This window comes from Halichoeres trimaculatus, unplaced genomic scaffold (assembly GCF_033239565.1).
Source record: "Halichoeres trimaculatus isolate MK-OKI-2021-1 unplaced genomic scaffold, fHalTri1.1 fHalTri1_scaffold_16, whole genome shotgun sequence".
Lineage (NCBI taxonomy): Eukaryota > Metazoa > Chordata > Actinopteri > Labriformes > Labridae > Halichoeres > Halichoeres trimaculatus.
In genome coordinates this window covers 2,459,679-2,474,924 of record NW_027437194.1, presented here as the reverse complement: position 1 = coordinate 2,474,924, position 15,246 = coordinate 2,459,679, and the positions used below count along the sequence as shown (strand labels likewise).

The 15,246-nt window shown below is 41.0% G+C and overlaps 1 protein-coding gene across 1 annotated transcript in view; it reads right to left on the bottom strand.

Annotated features, from left to right (window-relative positions):
• Positions 1 to 15,246, bottom strand: part of lamc3 (laminin, gamma 3) — a 199,428-nt gene that overhangs the window by 33,587 nt on the left and 150,595 nt on the right. The window lies entirely within an intron of this gene.

Genomic DNA, 15,246 nt, shown 5'->3' with positions numbered 1-15,246 from the left:
GCCATTTTTCAGTCTCGGGCTCTGCAGTGACTTTAAAAACGTCGCACAGCGAGTTGACATTCACCCCTCGGAGCTTACACTGTGCTCGCTAAGTTTGTGCAACAGCAACTTCTAAAAATGAGCCAGCCAGAAAGTTGACGTAACACAATGTGGCATTTTAATTTAATAACTGACTGACTAAAAGCTTACGGAGGACGGCGGAGTAATGAGAGCTAACATTCTTGGAAAAACACAAAGAAAAGGAGCAAGTGGCGAGATGATTACAAGGCTAAATTTATCAGAGGATGGCAATCAGGAGACATTCATTAAATTTTCATCAACGTTAAAGCATTTTTGAGGGAATTAATTGAGAGTTTTGTGCTACTGCAGGATGCCACTTAACATTCCTGCTGCAGTGCATCATGTTTTGCATTCAGCGAGCGTCCCGATATCTCCGATCTGACAATAATTTCAATCATATTTTTGATTCCAAAGAGCCTCAAACAGCTCCGGCTTGGTTTGATAACAATAATTGCGTTGATTTTTCTTGGAAGAACACCAATAACAAGCAAACGCGCAGCAAATAATCCACAGGCATATAAGGTCTCGCAGACTCCTCATTAAATTTCCCATCACTCACTGCATCGCCCGGAGTGGGATTCAGTGTGAAGCTCCTCGTTGTGCATTTTGAAAACCGGCTCACGCCGCTGAATATTGGAGAAAGAGAAATTCCTGCCCGGAGTCACGGGGTCACTGCGGAGCGTCGTCTCCGATCACTAAATAAAAACCCTCTTAACTTCCAACCTGTAAGTCAAGACTGAGGGATAGAATAACGGCGGTGAAGCTAAATTGATCACAAAGCCATTAAGGGGAACAATTATCCCGCTGCCTGATGAAGTGGAGACTTCTGGGTAAAAATCATTAGTTCCTCGGCTGAGTGAGGTGAATAATACATGTCTCCCAAGCATGAAATACCCGTCATTTAAACAGAGTATTTAGTAATAATGATCAGTCCAGGCATACAGAAGTGAATCTTTCTTGAATTTCACAAGGCATTACGATGACACTGATAGCGCCGCGCCGATCCCCAATGAGCCGTCGTAAATTTAATGGCAGCAGAAATGTGCTGACTTTACTGGGTGTGAAGATGACTGAGCGTGATATGAGGAAGCCGAGGCGTCGAGGGAGCCCCTCCACGCCATTATCAATCCGATCAGCTCCTCGGCGTGCATCATCACAAACTGCACGCCCGCTCCTCACGTGTTTTCCCACCGTCGTCGTCACGCTAATCGTCAAAACATCCCAGAAGAATTACTCTATCCATGAGTCAATGAGTGCTCGTTCAGGCCTAATGAATCAGGGATTTCCCATGGAGCCGTGGGGCCGGGGTTCTCAGAGGAATGAGCGGAATCAGACTCTTCTTCCTTGTTTCAGCTCAAGAGAGAAAAACTCGAGTGCTGAACTCTGCAGCGCCGATGAGACGGTGAAAGAACGCAGCGTTGGATCAAGTACAGGTGAGAAGTGTTGATTGACGATAAAAGAAAAAGTTACGGCTCTGAAATGTGGCATAAACCTTGTGAAGGACACTTCAGAGAAAACCAAACTGAACCTCTCATCAGCTTTGGAGGACGATTAAACTATTTTTTTTTTTTTTCAACATTATTTATTATTGAATTTTTGGCACGAGGTGAGCAGAAATTTACCATTTGTTGCAATGAACATGCATAAAAAAAAGGCCAAAAAAAGGCCAAATCTGCATTAAGTTTTTCAGAAAAAAAGAGAAAAAAGAAAAATAAATAAATAAATAAATGAAATAAGGTAAGAAAAAAAAAAATGAAAAGAAAATAATTCAATAAAATATTTAAAATATTTAGAAAAAATGAAAAGAAAATAATAAGCTATATACACATACATACACATACAAAGTAATAGTAATAACAATAATAACTAGAAAATAAATTAATAATAAAATATCGTTATAAGAATTAGAAGAGTCAAGTGAAACAATGAGAGTAAAAAAAAAAAAACCATTAATAAATTAATTAAAAAAACAACAATAATAATTTTAATAAAGAATAATAATAATAATATTAAACAAATAATTTAAAAAATACCTCAAATAAATAAAAGAATATATATATAGGACGATTAAACTTCACTCACTCTTATTTTAACTGAATTCAATAAAAATGTGGAAGTGATGAACTTGGAGGGATGGATGCCGAAAATCGTCACTTTCATCAAGTTCACCTGGAACACAGACGTCTCATTCACCAGATGCCAAATTCAATAATTCATGCTGGCACTCAGAGTGGTGTAAAAGTAACAACACGCAACTCGAAATCTCCTCCTGTAAAAGTGAAAGTCACCAACTAAAAAAACACTTGAGTAAAACGCTTAAAGTCCTTCAAGATAAAAGCACTTAAGTATCAAAAATAAAAGTCAAAAGAAACAAAGTTTTTTCTCTCTCAACTTCCTTCACCTCCTCTCCTTCCTCCTCCTCGTGTTCCCTTTATTTTAGGTGTGACAGTGAGTTTTAAAACACCAATATTTTGTTGTTTCTTACCAAACACTTGAGGCATTCATCTCATCGGATGAATTTGGACAACAGCAAAAATGTTTTTTTGATATGGCGAAGCATCACAAGCGCACATCTACCCGTCATTCAAATGACACAGAAATGCACGCATGCACAGTCACATTCTCCTGCAAACTTTATGCATCACCAACATGTTTTTTTTCTTCTTGTGCTGTTTCATCAAAGGAACAGGCTTACGTGGACAGAGAGGATACAGTTTAGGCTGTAAGAAAGCTAAAATCCGACTTTCCAGAGACTACACGGCTAAACAACTCAATGTACGATGAATAGATGAATAGATGTAAAAAGATTAAAGATGTAAAAAAGGTTTATACATCCTGCTGCTTTCCTGCAGTTTAATCTGGATCATTGATGTCTTCATGAAATGGTAGTAACATGTTTTGGTCCAAAAAGCCAATAAATCAAGCACAGCAGCATTGTTTCCAGGCTCTCATAGCCCCTCTGTTCAGAACGCTCTGATTTAGTGGGCGTGGCCTCCATATGTAAATGAGCCACCGCTGATACCGCCCCACTCTTCCACGTCACTGAGAGCGGCGCCACGAGCTCCGAGTGCACAATGTTTAGAAAACAGAGAAGCTCGTTTACCGTAACATTACAGGCTAAAACAACAGGCTAACTGCAGCTAAAGTTAGCATCCTGAAGCTAACACAGAGACAGGGGGGACACTGAGGAAAAGCTCTTCCATCTGCTCCACAGCACACAGCATTTAAAATTCTCACATTTCCAGGGTCCCAGGTTTGTTGGAGGATGGTTGGTAATGCGCCTGGATTCAGGACCAGTCTATTGGCTAGCCCTCTGTTGGACTGTCCAAAGTTGGAAAAGCAGTCGGCCGTGAAGTGACTAGCACACACATGCACAGTTTTACTGAGTGTAGCTGCAACATTTCCTGATAAATGAACTCTAGACACTTAGTCTGTCTTCTTCTGAGATGGGAAGCTTGAACATGGAACTATGTAGCTGTTTACAGCCAAAAACAGAGCAGTGATGGCTCTTCAACTTCGGCATTCTCCTCCAGCAAAGAAAGCTCTGTATCCCCAGGTTCGGTGCTTGGTCCTAGGGACGGTGAAGAGGTTTGTGACTGAGGAACAGAGGGTGCAGGAAGGGGTGTAGGGGTGGAGTATGTCAGTGAGGTATGAGGGGTCTGGTTGTGGAGTGCTTTGTGGGTAAGAAGGAGGATTTTAAACTCGATATGGTATCGGACAGGAAGCTAGTGGAGATCTTGAAGGATGGGAGTCATGTGCCTATGGGAGCGGGTACGGGTAAGATGGCAAATTTTTTTGCCATCTTACCCGTATTTTTGAATGTACTGAAGTTTGTTTGGGCAGTTCGCGGCTGTGCCATAAAGAATGTTATTACAGTAGTTGATGCCTGATGAGATCAGGAGGGTTTCAGCAAAGGCGATGTTCATAAGATGGAGGAAAAGCTGTTTTTGTGACTGCTTTAATGTGTTGTGAGAAAGTGAGCTTGTTGTCGAAGATGACTCCAAGGTTACGGCAATGGGAAGAAGGTAAGAGGGTGGAGTTTGGAAAGGTGAGGTGGAAGTAAAGGAGTTCAGACCGATCAAAAGAATGTCTGATTTTGAGAAGTTGAGTTTGAGAAGATTACTTTGCAACCAGGAGCTGATGTCAGAGAGGCAGCTAGAGAGGGCGGACTGGGTCAGAGGAGACCATGACGTTGGATAATCTGACCGAGGAGTGAAGGTAGAGGATAAAGAGGAGGGGACCGAGCACCGAACCCTGAGGGACGCCTTGGGATAGGGGGGTAGTAGATGAAAATGAATTGTTTCCGGTCACTGAGGTACAAAGTCAGCCAAGTGAGGGCGTCATGATTGATTGTGTTGAAAGCGGCGGTGAGGTCCAGGAGGATAAGGATGGAAAGTACACCAGAGTCGGAGGAGAGGAGGAGTTCACTTGTGACTTTAAGGAGGGCAGTTTTAGTGCTGTGGTGAGTGAAGAATCCAGATTGAAAGTGTTCGTAAAGGTTGTTGTTGGTGAGGTGAGTCTTGATTTGAGCGGCAACGGTACGTTCAAGGATCTTGGAGAGGAAGGGTAGCGATCGCCATCGTCTTTTCCTGCTGTGTCTAAGGTCCTGTCCTCAACCAAAACAAGAAAAAAGTGATTAATCATGGCTGCCTACTGAAACTCAGTGATACATCTCAATTGAAAAAAGGAAAATATTGAATTGTTTGACAGCACCGGTTTAATTTTACAGGAATCAATTTCAGTACGGAAAGAAGTCGACTGACTTTGTGTCAAATGTTGGGGATTTAATTTAAAAGCTGGCAGCAAAAACAGCATTTTATTCAAGAAGAGAAACCTTGAAATATTACTCATGCTCAGTATTTTGGTTGTACTTTTTCCACCTCTCAGCCTCACTTGTTTGTCAGGGACAGAAAAAAACAGCATTTCCATAAAAGAAAGAAGGAGACTGGTCTTTTCTGAATAAGATGTCCTCAGCCACACTCAGCGAAGCATCGTCCTCATCTCTCCAGCCTCGTCCTCTTTCTACCAAATTTACAAACATCCAGGTTCTTCATTAATGGAGAGGTTTGTAAAGGACGGGAGCACAGAGTTTGCACGCTGAAAGACAGGCAGGTGGTTTCGTCATCCACTTTTAAACATTTCTCCTTTCTGTTTGTACTCGTGCGTCATTCAGTGTTCCCTCTTCAGCAAAGTGGGATGAGTGGCCTTTTCAAACATAGTGGTTATTTTTCAATAGCTTGTGATGGCTCTAACATCAGATGGAGGGAGGAAAAGAAATATGGGGGAGAAAACCCAAGGAGAAATGGATTTAGAGCAAGTGTGTTTTTGTTTAGGAGGAGCTCTGAGGGTGTTATTACAGCCGTGCCCTGTAAATCCTATTTGTTTACCAAGCAAATTGAGTTTCTATAGAGTGTTGGGTGTTGTTTCTTTGCCATCTTGGGAGGTCTTTGAGAGAGGAAAGGGTGTGTGTGTGCGTGCGTGTGTGTGTGGGGTCTTTGATGACGTGTGAGCCACAGAATACAATAAAAACAAGCCATCGAGTTCACAGTCACATCTGGTTGTGTTACATTGGAGGTTACTCCACAGCGTCGAGGCGATGGAAACCTCTCAATACGACAATAAAGAAAAAACACTGAAACACAAGATCCAAGATTCGTTAGTTCCTCTCTACGGAAGCCCTAAAAGCTCACGATTAAATACGTTTGATTTTCTCAGTTCTCTTGAGATAACGAGTTCATTTCAACTGTTATCTTCAGATTTAGACTGTTTTTTAAATTTGATTACTTTCATCAGTTAGAAGATTTTTATCAAATTTATCAAATTATCTTGAGAAAACATCAGAAAAAAAAGATGAGCTCTGACTTATAACATTAGCCTGGGTTTACGTGCAGATTTTTTCCGAATCAGAATCAGAAATTGCTATTTAGTTACAGTTACTATTTCAAAGGTGTATATTTGATAAAATAATAAGATATAAGAAACTACAAAATGGAAGCACAAGTGAAATGTTAAATTGAATACAAGTATAAAATACACTCATTAGCCACTTTATCAGGTAGACCTTGCTAGTCCCGGGTTGGACCCCCTTTTGCCTTCAGACCTGCCTTAATCCTTGGTGGCATAGATTCAACAAGATACTAGAAACCTTCCTCGGAGAGTTTGCTCCATATTGACATGATAGCATCAACAGTTGCTGCAGATTTGTCGTCTGAACATCCATGATGAGAATCTCCCGTTCCACCACATCCCGAAGGTGCTCTATTGGATTGAGATCTGGGGACTGTGGAGGACATTTGAGTACAGGGAACTCATTGTCATGTTGAAGAAAGCAGTCTGAGATGATTCCAGCTTTATGACATGGAGCGTTATCCTGCTGGAAGTAGCCATCAGAAGATGGGTACACTGTGCTCATAAAGGGATGGACATGGTCAGCAACAATACTCAGGAAGGCTGTGGACTTTTTTTTTCTTTTTTTTTTCTTTTTTCCCTTTTTTATGTTTTTTCATTTTTTCCCTTTTTCCCTTTTCTTTTTTCCCTTTTTTTCTTTTTTTCTTTTCCTTTTTTCTTTTTTTTTTCTTTTTTTTTCCTTTTTCTTTTTCTCTTTTTTCTTCTTTCTTTTTTCCCTTTTTTCTTTCTTTTTTCTTTCTTTGCCCCCCCCCTTCTTTTCCTTGCTTTCTTTCTTTTTTCTTTTGTCCCCTCTTGTTTTTTCTTTTTTTCTCTTTTTTTCTCTTTTCTTTCTTTTTTTCCTGTGGACTTTAAACCATGCTCAGTTGGTACTAAGGGGCCCAAAGTGAGCCAAGAAAATCTCCCCCACACCATTACACCAGCAGCAGCAGCCTGAACCGTTGATACAAGGCAGGATGGATCCATGCTTTCATGTTGTTGAGGCCAAATTCTGACCCTACCATCTGAATGTGGAGCAGAAATCCAGACTCATCAGACCAGGCAACGTTTTTCCAATCTTCTATTGTCCAGTTTTGGTGTTGCTGTGTGAATTGTAGCCTCAGTTTCCTGTTCTTAGCTGACAGGAGGGTCACCCGGTGTGGTCTTCTGCTGCTGTAGCCCATCTGCCTCAAGGTTGGACGTGTTGTGTGTTCAGAGATGCTCTTCTGCAGACCTCGGTTGTAACCAGTGGTTATTTGAGTTACTGTTGCCTTTCTATCAGCTCCAACCAGTCTGTCCATTCTCCTCTGACCTCTGGCATCAACAAGGCATTTTACCCACAGAACTGCTGCTCTCTGGATATTTTCTCTTTTTGGGACCATTCTCTGTAAACCCTAGAGATGGTTGTGGGTTCAAATCCCAGTAGATCAGCAGTTTCTGAAATACTCAGACCAACAACCATGCCACGTTCAAAGTCCCTTAAATCACCTTTCTTCCTCATTCTGATGCTCGCTTTGAACTGCAGCAGATCCTCTTCACCATGTCTACATGCTGCCATGTGATTGGCTGATTAGTAATTTCTTTTAACGAGCAGTTGGACGGGTGTGACAGAGCATGCTCAGACCGAGTCCAGCCAGACAACTTTTTGATGTCCAAAAAAGGCTTCATAACTCAGTCCAAAGGAACATTTCTTCCTTCGGGCCAAGGAAATGAATTTATTAATGCATATGTGCACCCAGTTTTAATGAAGAGAAGAGGGAAACAAAACCAAAGAAAAAGGCAGAAAAGGAAATCCTGAACTGTAGCTCGGAGCCTCAGGGGAACCAGTTTGGGGTAAATCAGCTGCGGTTTGATGGTGGCGTCGCTCTCTAACTTAACACAGGTAGGCCACGGTGTGTGGGTGTGGTCTGTCCTACCTCGTACAGGATTGGCACGGTAAGGATGATCAGACAATATGTTAATTCATCCTGTCAGTGAAACTAAAGCATCAGTTTCTGCTTTCTGAACAGGAAACAAAGATTTCAGCGACAGAAGCCACGGAGGTTGTAGCTCATGTTGTCTGGCAATAAACTCTGAGACACAAAGAAGACACAAGATATAGATTGAAATATAAAACTTCTTACATTTCCCTCTGGAATATCTGAACATCAACAGAGTGATTCAGCAAAAGTTTCAAGTCGTTAACTGCACAAAACATAGACTCTACCCCAGCTTTAGTTTGACAATATATTATAATACACACAAACTCCTTAAATCACACACACTCAAGTGTATTCAAGGCAGATTCTACAGAAAACTATCAGAAAGAGTTTTAAAGGTATGGTGCATTTTTGTTATCATTTCCTTGGACTAGTGTTTCACAAAACTCTTATATCAGCCTCTGCATGAAACCCTTAATTTTAGCTACTGTTTTTTTAAGGCCCCCCCCCCCCCCCCCCCCCCCCCCCCCGCTCCAAAAACCCCCTAACTCTGATTGGCCAGTCATCTGGAGGCCTGTCAAGGGCAAAGTAATGGGCAGACCTTTATGTTTGAGGTCCCTCTCTCCAACTTGTCATGGACCACTCGTGAAGCCGTTCTAAGGATAGACTGTTTAGATTAGTTTACAGACAGATTCAGGGATTTCTACAACATGTGAATATGCAGAAGTTTATAAAATTAAAAAATATATATCAATTCTTTGATATATCCACTTTTTGTGATTTTAAGTTTGTTGTTTTTTAAACCCCGGACCAAGTAAAAAAATTGAATAATGATGATGAAGATGACTATGTCAGAAGCCAAATTTTTTTTAAAATGCACACCACATGCGAGTCAGTTTTTAGGATTTTTGCAGGGGATCTGACAACTCAGCTTTTTTCCAACCCAGCTTATAAACCAAAACTAAATAAAGGATCAAATTTGAAAACTGCCAACGTGCCAGTTAAATAAACATGCTTAATATGTGGAAGGATGTTAGCAAACAGCAATAAATGACGGGTAAAGCAAAATTATTAATTTATGTCATAAAACTAGGTATTTTTTTTAAAAAAAAAATGAAATTTTTGCAATTTATTAAATTTCCTTTTTTTTTTGGCAAATTGCATTAATTACTTTTTGTATTTTTTCTCCATTTTTATTTTTAATTTTTTTTTTAATTTCTTTTTTTTTGGCACTTTTTCCATTATTTTCCATTTATTTTTTTAGTCTAAGTCATTTATTGTTTTTTTTTTCACAATTTTTTGAATTACATTATTTTTAAATTTGGCTTTTTTTTCTTTCTTTATTTTTGCAAGTTTATTATTAATGAAGAAAAACTAAGACATCACATGTACAAACTCAAAATTAAAAAAAAAAATCTTGTTTAGAATCATTGTTTACTTTTTTTTTTTTTTTTTAAGCTATGTATGGATTTTCATGACTAAAGTATCAGTCTAGAGATAAAGTAATTTTTGTGGCTCCTGAATGACTTTTATTCAAATGTGCTCCTATGAAAGTAAAGGTTGCAGATCTCTGATCTAGACCGTTACAGTATCAACAGGAAAATTTGAGGGACAGGGTGAAATAACGGGAGACTCCTGCAGAAAAACAGGAGTGTTGGGAGGTCCGGCTGGTTGACTTTGCTGTTTGTGCTTCACATGGAAACAAAATGTTTGGATACCAAAATCTTATTCTGTGCAAACATGTTCTGGATTTTGATGCAAAATTAATTCATAAATGCTTCTTCACTCCCTGTGTGATGCTTATTTACAGCTGTGCTCCCTTAGTTCCCTCTGCCAGAAACTAAAGCAGCGCCTTCAGTTCCTGGCAATTTGTATCAGCAGACATAAAAAGGTGCATGTTTCTTTTCCCTCCACTCTTTGAAAAACAACGTTTTATTTAATTCTTTCCTGCAGATCTTTTTCATATCTGCTGTTTGTAAGCAGGGAAACATCCTCTTTCGTTTCCACTTTTCTGATGCTCCCAGTTGCTCATGCTAAGTTTTTGCTGTCTAAACTAATTTGCATCAAGGGAAAGGTTGAAACCTTTTCAAACCGGCTGTCAGCGAGGATGGGACTCCGAATGGAGCCAGGCAGGCAGGGAGTGCACATTGTTCATCGTTCTGTTTATTTTAGTGTAAAATAAGTGCACTGGTTTGGTGGAGATAAGTGAGGCGTGCTGAATGGGATCAGCAGGAAGAATTACATGGTGAGATTCAGTCTCACTAACTACATCTGTCTTTTCTGCTCTTCTCCACTTCCCTTTCTCTCTGTCGCTGCTCATTTCCCATCACGCTGGTTCAGACTCGGCATCTCAGGGCTTAGCCTGCAACAAATACAGCCCACCAGAGAGATTAGAGGGCTGCAGAAGCCGGAGCTGGAGCCAGCGCCACTCTCTATCTGTTTGTCTGCCTCAACTTTCTCCCATAGATTTTTCTAACTAATGACCTTAGAGAGCTGAACATGGCATTTAAGCAGGCGTTTGGGAGAAGCTTGCCCTGGTTTGCTCTTTCTCATTCTAAAGCGGCCTTTTCCTGGTAAACAGACTCAAAGCATCCTCCGTTTTAACCTGTGCATTTAAATTTAGAGTAGCATGAGTCGTATGTTTGGTTCCTCGTCTTCTGCAGCCTAATTGATGTAATGAGACAGGTACTCAGGATGCTGCTCTTTCTCAGGCGGGCTTTCGAGTGCATCGCTGCAGGAGCCCCTGGTGGTCCGCTCTCCTTAACCAGAAATTAACTGAGATTTCCCAGAATCCTCTGCCAGACTGCAGTGGGCGTGACATTTAGCTATGCAAAACCACTGTGCATTATTCAAAAAACTTGGCTGAGCGGAAATGTCAAAGAGAGAAGCGAGCATACGCCGTTATGAAACAAAACAAGGGACCCGAAGACCTTATTTATTCTGAGGTCTGCAGAAGCACATGCTGCATTCAGGTGCTTGTGTGGTCAGCGGAAATCAGCACGCTAAAGGTCGTCTTCACATTTACAAGGTCAAATCTAGACCAAAAGTGCTGCATCTGTTCACTGTAAAAAGAAATCCTAAGTTTTTCGTTAGTTAGTATTTTCTGATTTTCAAAAATAGCATACAAAAAATACAATTAACTGGAATTTGCAGGTAAATCTTATTAGCTTCATGTAGCATTTGCAGCTGCACCCTATTTCCTCCTCACTCATGGTTGCACTAATGGTTACGCTTTAACAATAAACTGTTCCTTGATCAAAGACAGATTTTTAAAACCAAAAAACCTGCAAACAGAACACACTGCTCCTCTCCTGGACACACTTTCTTCTCATACGTCATCAGTTTGTGTCCTAAATTTCCTATTTTCGTGATATTTCATAGTAAAGGCATTTTCGTTGTGACAGTGCTTGTAACCATGAGTGAGGAGGGAACACTGTGGATATGAGACCCTGCTGTACAGGGGGCACATCATGTCTGTGCTTTATGGCACAGACCAGCTGTCTGTGCTCCAAGGCGCGGACCATATATCCAGTGATTTTTACAGTGTGTTTTGTGTTAAAAAAGAAGATGTGGTGATGTGCTATGCCATGTTGGTAAATTAAAATGTATTGTAATAAAGATTACGCAATAGGTCCATGTAGTGTTGCACAGGCAGCCTGTTCCCCCCATGCAACACCTTAAAGTGATCCTCCGGGATGGAACAAGTTGGGTCCTATCACAAGGTTTAGGGCAGAAATTACCCCTACAGCAGTGTTTTTGTGCAGCAGAAGCCCAGAGCGCTCACACCAAACACCCCCTCCCTGCTCTTCTGCCCCATCGTGTCTCTTCGTCCTGGCAGACTACCTGCATTTGTTTATATCTGGCCGCGCGCTCAGACTGATAAACTAAGGGGCGAGCACCTCGTAGCCAGCTGTGGCTCTGCAGCGGAGGTAGCGCCGTTCTACAACATGATGAGAACTAGAGCCTTATTTAGCAGTGTTTTTGTGTGAAAGTAACGTGCTGAAAATTCTCTAAATAAAGCGTGAATGCAGACTGATATCAGATTTTTTCAGTGGGAGTCCGTTTATTTGTGTTTTTGGTCAAGTAAAATATGGCCCCGTCTGAGTGCAGAGGAAACCTGCAGAGGAGCAGGGAGGGGGTGTTTGGTGCGAGCGCTCTGGGCTTCTGCTGCACAAAAACACTGCTGTAGGGGTAATTTCTGCCCTAAACCTTGTGAGAGGACCCAACTTGTTCCATCCTGGAGAATCACTTTAAAGTAAATCTGAGTTTTATATCTACTGTGTTCCCTCCTCACTCATGGTTACAAAATTCAACAGCAACAAAAGGTATTTTTCTGCAGAACTCTTTGCATTGTCACTGCACTGAAGGTGTGTGATCTTGATAATGTAGCTGCCAGTCATTTACCCTCTTTTTACAGTTTTACTTTTCCTCACAGTGCTGTCCAACAGAGAGTCTGGGAGAAAGTAAAGAATCACATCGATCTGAGTCTTAAAATCATTAACTCTTCGGTGTGTGTCACATTACAAAAGTGGATTCAACTTTTTTTTATTCATGACACTTATTGGAATAAAGGGGAGGGAAGTAATTTAATGGGCTATTAACCTAATTACAAAGTGATTTCTCATTAATAATGTGTCACTAACAGTGGGAAAGGGACGAGGGAATTGCCTTTTGACTATTTGTGGTTTTTGTACTTCAAGTGAAACAGCCTTATCGTTGATAAAAATTAGCCTTACTATGAGTTTTGGGCATCAATTATGCTTTATGAAATGTGAAGACGACAGTGATGTCATTGAAAAAGAGGAGGTAAATGATCAAACTGATTAGACCTGTCGTTACGAAATGTTTTAAGTCCTTATTAGATTATTAAAACAGATTTAGACTTCTGTTATTTCCCTTTGTCAATGCAAACCCATGAATAAATATCAAATAACATTAGAGCATGGCCGTGATGTTTTACATGTGGAATCAGCTGTTAGCAGCCTGTAACATGTCAATGCTAACTGGTGCTAGGCCTGATGTTTCCCCACAAGGTGAGGAGAAGGAAGTGAGGACGACGTGCTGGTTCTCAGGTGTGAGCTAAGAAGTGACGACATGGACCTGTCCTTCCATCCATTGTTATTGGGAACGTAAGATCTATCTCCAATAAGATGGACAAGCTAGCTGTGCTAACCCAGCAACAGAGGGAATACCAGAAGGCAGAGTAGCATCATGCTATTCACAGACATGGCTAACAGAGCTAACACCAGACACCAACGCCACATTGGAAGAGCTTCACCTGCTGTGAGCAGACAGGATCCAGGAGACAGAGACTGAACAGACTGCTGAAGAAGCTCAGTCCTGGACCCTGTGGAGGTGGAGACTGGCTGACTGGACAATGATGGACAAGCTGTCAGCATCTATTTTCTTATGGAGCTTTTTGCACTTTCTATACACTTTCTTACTTTTGTTTTATTGATTGCTGCATGGGGATACATAAAGTATTTTTTATTCTATTCTATTCTATTCTATTCTATTCCATATACAGTGGTATACATTATGAATATGAATAAAGACACAGATATGAACCGTACCATGAAGATGGCACACAATAGGTGAGTGTTGGTGAAGGGTTATGGCCGGTGGGAAAAAAAGATGAGGGGTTGAAGAGACAGCAGCTTAAAAAAAACATTTTATCTATAAAGAGGCTGAAATAAGGGTTTCCAAAAACAGCAATATGAGAATAATAAGGATGTTTTGAGCTGTAAATCATACCTAAAGAATAAACACGATACCCCTCTTTAAACTTTCTTAGATCACTGCTTTTGACTCTGTCGCTTTAGATTTTAAGGTTAAAAACTGTCTCAGCTCACACAGAGGACACAGATTCAGATGACACCGTTCTCTGGACTTGCAAGTACAAGTGTGGTTCATCACAGAGCACCACCACAGGTCTATTAGGGGCAGATGAGCTCTAATACAGAACCTCTCTGCTCCGTACCCAGCAGAGGCAGTTGGAGAGCATCGTGTCTTTCATTAGTTTAGGTGATTAATGAGCGCTTCACTACAGTGTGGGCTGTGGAGAAAATTGAGTGTCTCCATTTTATCTACAATCATCTCTTTTCCTTCCTCAACTCTTTCCCTCAAGCTTATAAACGATGCCCCGCGTACGCAATTAACAAGGTGTTAGTGCTTCACGGTAACGTGATGAGAGAGCGTGTAGGAAACTGTGCAAACACAAACCCTCCGTGGGTTTAAGGCACATATGTTCGGCTTCATACTTCCAGCTCACGCATGGGAGGAGAGAAACTGCAGCTTGCTTGTTGCACCACAAATATTAACATTCCCAATCTGTTATGTTGCGCCGCAGCGAGAAGAAGCGAGACGACTTTGAGAGTGTTAATAAATCACGGTTATGACGCGTCATTGGCTGCAGTTTCCCGCCGCAGCGAGTGAATAAACTTAATCCCAATTCTGTCCGTGGGCACACCCTGCATGATGACACAAGTCGTTAGGTAATTACACAGCAATTAAGATTCTGATAGGAGAAACAGCAGGTTGGTCCGCCCCCCCTGGTGACAAACGATAAACAGGGTGTCTTTAATTGACCAACTTTGAGAGCTCCCCTTGACCTGAACTTATGGATTTATGGAGAGCTTCTGCCGTGTGTTTGTGCGCCTCCTTCGTTCTCATTAAAGACGAGCCAGCAGGCCTTCAGGATTCGACATGCAGTCATCATCCGTTTGAAAGAGAGGCGCTAATTTTAACAGGCTAATGCTACTCAATCTGAGCGCTGCGTGCCAGGGGACAAACACACGGTGGGGATTTTTGATCAGTGATTCAGAGGACACATTGAGCTCCATATTTAACAACCGTTTATCTTGTGCCACGTAATATTTTTGAAACACCCTGGGACAAATGAGCTATATGTGTATGTGTGGATACGTACGCGTGTGTTTCAGTCCCTGCTGGCGTGTTTGGGTGAACAGGTTGTGTCTGAATGTGAAGCGAGCTGGATTTAGAGTTGTGTCCTGTGTGGTGGGAGGGCCTGTCAAAAACTGAGAGTCGTTTTTTTGATTCCTGATATAGATTTATTCAGTTCAAGGTTTTGCACGGACTGCATCAATCTTTAAGGAAGCTGAGGAAAATATTTGATGCAGTCTCTCCCATGAGTGAAAAAACTAAAGACGAAACAGTTTCAAACTAATCACACTTTCAAAACAACTTCCTCCTGAGACTACGAAGAAAAAAGTGTTTCAATTTCTGATTTTTATGCATTACATAACTTTTTTAGTTGAAAGAAAGTTCTTTTCATAAACATTTTTTAGTTTTTAAAATCCTTTTCTGGGGACAGCTTATACTAAAACTTCCTTATACTGAAAAATGGTCTTTCTTCTGTCATCTT